A 6,391-nucleotide genomic window follows, 5' to 3' on the forward strand; every position below is an offset into this window, starting at 1 on the left:
AGAAGACATGAATAGACACTTCACCAAAGAGGATATTCAGGTGACCAGCTAATACATGAAGAGATGCTCACAATTATTGGCCATCAGAGAGATGCAAATCAAAACAACAATGAGATACTGTCTCACCCCAGCCCTGATGGCAAGGCTCAATGAGACAGAAAATAACAAATGCTGGAGGAGATGTGGAGAGATTAGAACTCTCATACACTGCTGGTGGGACTATGAACTGATACAACCACTGTGGAAAGCAACATGGCGATTGCTTAGAAAGCTGGAATTGGGGAAACCTTTTGACCCAGCAATCCCATTACTAGGTATATATCCTAAAACAGTGAGAGCCAGGACAGGAACAGATACATGCACACTCATGTTCATCGCAGCACTATTTGCAATAGCAAAAAGATGGAAACAACCTACATGCCCATGAGCGGAAGAGTAGATGACCAAACTATGGTACATACACAGAATGGAATGCTATGCAGCACTAAAGAATAATGTAGAGTCATCTGCAAAACACCACATAATATAGATGAACTTGGAGGACATTATGCTGAGTGAAAAAAGACAATCAAAGAAGGACAAATATAGTGTTAGTTCATTGTTGTGGAGGGTCAAGGAAGGGTTTATATATGGAGGGAAACTTACTTTGTTGGTTGCCAGGGGTAGGAGAGGAGAGGAGAGAACACTGCAAAAGAAAGAAAAATGCATTGACCCATGTCATTTTAGTTTTGTGTATTTCACTGTACATAAATTATTTTTAAATAAAATGCATTAAAAAAACATTTGTGTGGATAATAAATTATGGGCAACATTATGAAGAATGGGAATTTCAGAACATTTAATTTTGCTTATAAGGAACCTGTACACAAACCAAGAGGCTGTCATTCAAATAGAATGAGGAGATACTGCATGGTTTAAAATCAGGAAGGGATGTATCCTTTCACCATACTCATTCAATCTGTATGCTGAGCAAATAATCCAAGAAGCTGAACTATATGAAGAAGAACTTGGCATCAGGATAGGAGGAAGACCATTAACAACCTGCAATAAGTAGATGATACAACCTTACTTGCTGAAAGTGAAGAAGACTTGAAGCACTTACTGATGAAGACCAAAGGCTACAATCTTCAGTATGAATTATTTCAACATAAATAAAACAAAAATCCTCACAAATGAACCATTATGCAACATCATGATAAATGGAGAAAAGATTGACGTTGTCAGGGATTTCATTTTCCTTGGATCCATAATCAACACACTTGGAAGCAGCAGCCAAGAAATCAGACATCATATTGCACTGGGTAAATATGCTTCAAAAGACTTCTTTAATCAAAACAACAATGAGGTACTATCTCCTCCCAGCACTGATAGCAAAGTTCCACAACACAGGAAATAACATGCTTGTGATGATGTGGTGAGATTGGGACTCTAGTACACTGCTGGTGGAACTGTAAAATGATACAAGCACGGTGGAAATCAGTATGGTGATTCTTTAAAAAGTTGGAAATAAAAATAACATTTGATCCAGCAATCCCATTACTAGGTATTTATATCCTAAGGAAGTGAGAGGCAGGACAGACACAGATATATGCACACCAATGTTCATTGCAGCACTGTTCACAATAGCAAAGAGAAGGAAACAACCTAAGTACCCATCAACAGAAGAATGGATAACCAACTATGGTATCTACACACAATAGAATACTATGCAACACTAAAGAATATAGAATCTGCAAAACACATAATGTAGAGAAACTTGGAAGACATTATACTGAATGAAATAAGGCTAACACAGAAGGACAAATACTGTATTAGTTCACTATTGTGAAAAGTCAAGGAAAGGTTTATATATGGAAGGAAACTTTGTTGGATACCAAGGATGGGAGGGAGGGGAGGAAATACTGCTAGATAGGTAAAGACTAGTATTGGTTTGGTTGAAGGGAAAAGCAGTATACCAAAAGTGAGTGGCCAACACAATAACACTAAGGAAAAGGAAGACACAGAGGTACACAAGAGGTACAGATAAACCCTTTTATAACATAGACAATACTGCATTATCAGTGATAACAAACATTATAATCTATGGATAATAGATGGGTAGACAGGCTGAATGACCAGGTATATCTAGGCAAAAGAAGTGTATCCATGATCATATATAAGGTTGGCAGATGATATTTCTACATACGTAGTTGTATGTGCTGTAAGAATGTCCATATAACTAGAACTAACAGAGGATAAAGTTATGATAATTTCTTAGTCACAGTCAACCACCCTGATGGAGGAGGTTGTTGAACCTGTAGCCTTGGGACCTTGGTTTCAGGGGACCTCAAGCTCAATTGGCATAACATACTACACAAAAACACTGTTCTACACCCTCCTTTGGTGAGTAATGACTGTGGTCTTAAAAGCTTGCAAATGGCCATTTAGACGCAACAATGGGTTTCTCCTCGTCCAGAGCAAAAAAGAACAAAGAAAACCAAAGATCCATGGAAACAATTAGTCCAAGGGACTAGTGGACCAAGCATACCTCAGCCTGTATGACCGTGAAACTGGAAGAATTAGATGGTACCCAGCCACCACCGTCAACCACTCAGAAAGAGATCAGTGCAGGAGACCCTGGACAGAGTGGAAGAACAGTGTGGGACAAAACTCAAATTCATTTAAAAAAAAAAAAAGACCAGGCTTACTTGTCACCAGAGCCTGGTGAGACCCCTGAGACTGTAGCCCCTAGTTACCCCTCAGGTCTGGAATTGAACTCACTCTTGTGGCTTCCAGCCAAGCAATGACAGGCATATAGGGTGAACATTTGCATCAGGTGAACATTTACCTCCTTAGAGCAATCAATCATGGGAGAACAGAAGGGCAGTATTTGCACAGGGAGATAGCTCAAGGGGCAGGAATGCATAGGAAAGAAGGACACAGGGAAGAGGTAACTACTGGGATGAAGTGGGAAGTGAGCTGTTGCATTGTGGTGAATTGCAGTCAGTGTCATGAAATGTGTATGAACTATTGTATGGAAAGTGAATTTGCTCTGTAAATTTTCACCTAAAGCACAATAAAAATTTAAGTAAATAAATACATACTCTTTAAAGGGTTAAGAAACAAAGATGTCCCTTTGAAGACTAAGGTGCACCTAACCCAAGCCATGGTATTTTCAATCACGTCATATGCATGTGAAAGCAGGACAGTGAATAAGGAAGACGGAAGAAAAGTTGATGCCTTTGAATTATGGTGTTGGCAAAGAATACTGAAAATACCATTGACTGCCAGAACAAACAAATCTGTCCTGGAAGAAGTGCAGCTGGAATGCTCCTTGGAAGTGCGAATGGCCAGACCTTGTCTCACCTACTTTGGTCATGGTGTCAGAAGGGACCATTCCTTGGAGAAGGGTATCATGCTTGGTAAAGAGAAGGGTCAGCAGAAAGTGGGAAGACCCTCAACGAGATGGATTGGCACAGTAGGCTGCAACAATGGGCTCAAGTATAGCAAGGATTGTGAGGATGGCACATGACCAGGAAGTGTTTCATTCTGCTGTACAGAGAGTTGCTGTGAGTCGGGATCTACTCAACAGCACCCAACAACCACCACCAATGTAACTGTGGACAGTATGACCTGGGGTGAGCAAGCTAATAAAATATAAAGGGACACCAAGGGCTCTTAGCTTTAGATGATAGCAGTTGAACTATGGAGTGGTGACCCTTTCACACACACACACACACAAAGGGGTCACACATCCAGACCAAGGGTTATTAATTTAATTTGCATTTATTGAACACCTACTGTGTACAGAGCACTGTTCAAAGTACATAGGAAGTAGATGCTATGCTCTGTCCTCAAGGAGCAAATAATTAAGATAAAGGAGCCACATCCCATGAAACAATACAAGAGCAATGTCTTCATAATCAGTGAATGTACACAGGATAATGAGCACCAGCTGTATATAGAAGTGTTGAGAGAACTCAAGTAAGGAGAAACTAATATGTAAACTCCACTTTTCACTGTATGCCTACTAAGTGCCAAACCCCATCCTAAGCTCTGGACATCTTGTAGAAAGGATTTGAGACAGTTTACAAGGGTATGTAAAATACTAAAAAGAAAATAAATGAATGGCAAAGGAATGTAGAATACAAGGATATTACAAGGTAAAAGTATAAACCATGATTACTTACATTTTCTCTGGATGGGCCAAATAATGTGTGATACCATGAATAAGCAAACTTGCCAACTTGGCACCAACAACAACCACCACCATACATAATACAAACATTTGTGTAATAGACCCAAACATGAAGTGGAGGGGCTCTATTTTTCACCAAAGCACAATGTGTTGTAAGTAATTCTAGTAGAACTCGGGGGAGCATGAGGAGTGGAGGCAGTACAAGTCAGCTCAGATACCCAGCTGTCTGCTAACCTGGCTTAACCTAGGGAGATGTTTTGTTGTATCTGGGAGCTCAGAGGGACTGCACAACCTTTAAACAACTCCAAGTTTCTCTTCAGGAACATTTTAATAAACATTTAGTGACAGGGAGCTTGGAATTTACTCTTTACCAAGTGACTGTGGGACAGTTGCCATTCTTTATTGTTGGCTGAGTAAAGTCCAGGGCTCTCGGCTTTCAAACCAGTTTAGTTTTGTTTTGTTTTGACACAGCTCACCAAGGTGAGGTAAAAGAGCCCATGGCTCACACACCACATTGATTCCCACTTTACAGTGAATTGAACTATGGACAGTGTGGTTGTCTCCTTACTTAATGAACTTAAGAGTAACGAGAACACCTACCTATGTAATGATTTTAACTTTAGAGTTTTTGATCTGTCTGTAGCCCATTAGCTAGTGGGTTTGTTGTAACTAACAAACCATTACTTGTCCAAGAAAATACAGTCATTACCAGAATAAAAAGGAATCCCCCCCACCTTTTTTTTCAATAGCACAGGGCTATGCAATCAGCTCATCCAAAGATACTATCAGATTATTATTTTTTTTTAATTGAGGAAAAGTATTGATGTCAGAACTCAGCCTAGATCAGCCCTTGGAAAAGTCATTCCCAATGCTGGCCTCTGATGTAGAATGGCAGGATCCAGTCCATTACTGGCATTGTGACAGACTTTGAGAGGTTGAGCCCTAACTGATCCCTTCGTATATAGCCCAGATCTGAGGACAGGTCAATAAAAGTTGCGAATGAGCTGATGTTTTTCTTGCCACCATGAAGTGGCAAAGATTATGTGGCAGTGTTCTGTGGTAGAATTGGTGTTTAAATCTCATGTGCTCCTATGTCAAATAATGATCTGAGAATCCCATAGCTGGCATAGAATTTGAGTAGAATGACCAATAATCAAATAGACCTTTAATTTTAGTCAGGGGAAGCACAGGTTATCCTTATTTAAGGCAAGATAAATCAGACTTTGGTCTAGCCAGAAGAAGCTCTGGTGGCATAGTGCCTAAGGCATTTGACTTAACCAGAAGGTTGGCAGTTCAAACCCACCAGCCACTCTGCGGAAGGAAGACTGGGCAATCTACTTCCATAAAGATTTACTGCCTTGGAAACCCAGAGAGGGTTGCTATGAGTCAGAATTGACTCGATGACAGTGAGTTTGTTTTTTGGTTTTGGGTCTAGCCAAACAGAGCTAAGTCCATAGAGTAAAAAAATTAATAATAATAAAAAAAAAAAAACCCACTGCTGTCAAGTCAGATCCGACTCATCGCAACCCCTCCTTGGGTTTCAGAGGTGGTATCACTACAGAAGTAGATTGCCCAGCCTTCCTTCCAAGAATAATAAATACAGCAAACAAATAAAGCTGAGGATTGGAGCTCACAGTTAAGGAGGCTTGTTAACAACTCCAGAGCAAAAAGTCTCTTGCTTTAATTAGCTCAGGTTTTTAAATTGTCTGGGCAGTTAATGGATTAAATTGTGCCCCCCAAATATATTTTATAAATCCTAACTCCTATACCTCTGGTTATAATCCCATTTGGGAATGGGTTTTCTTTGTTAGATTAACAAAACAGTGTTTTAAGTCAATCTGCTTTGAAATAAAGATGAAAAAAGCAGGAGAGCAAGGGATGGGAGAAGATAGAGGCCATACCACATGAAGATCACCAAGGAGCCAAGCTGAAGAGACAGGGACCTTCCCTCAGAGCTGACAGAGAAAGCCTTCCCCTAGAGCCGGCACCCTGATTTCAGACTGCCAGCCTCCAAAACTGTGAGAAAATAAATTTATGTTTGTTAAAGCCACGTGCTTATGGTATTTATGTCATAGCAACACTACATAACTGAGACAGCAGTGAAGGACCATAAGTGGGCACTTGAAGTGTGGTATTCCCAGGTCCTTACCCTGGGAGACAGGAGAAGCTGAGGAGAGGGGTGATGGGGAGAGGTTGGAGGCCCTTAAAAGCAGG

The sequence above is a fragment of the Orycteropus afer genome, unplaced genomic scaffold, assembly GCF_000298275.1.
Source record: "Orycteropus afer afer isolate SDZICR_OR568_19922 unplaced genomic scaffold, OryAfe1.0 scaffold00354, whole genome shotgun sequence".
In the NCBI taxonomy this organism is placed as follows: Eukaryota; Metazoa; Chordata; class Mammalia; order Tubulidentata; family Orycteropodidae; genus Orycteropus; species Orycteropus afer.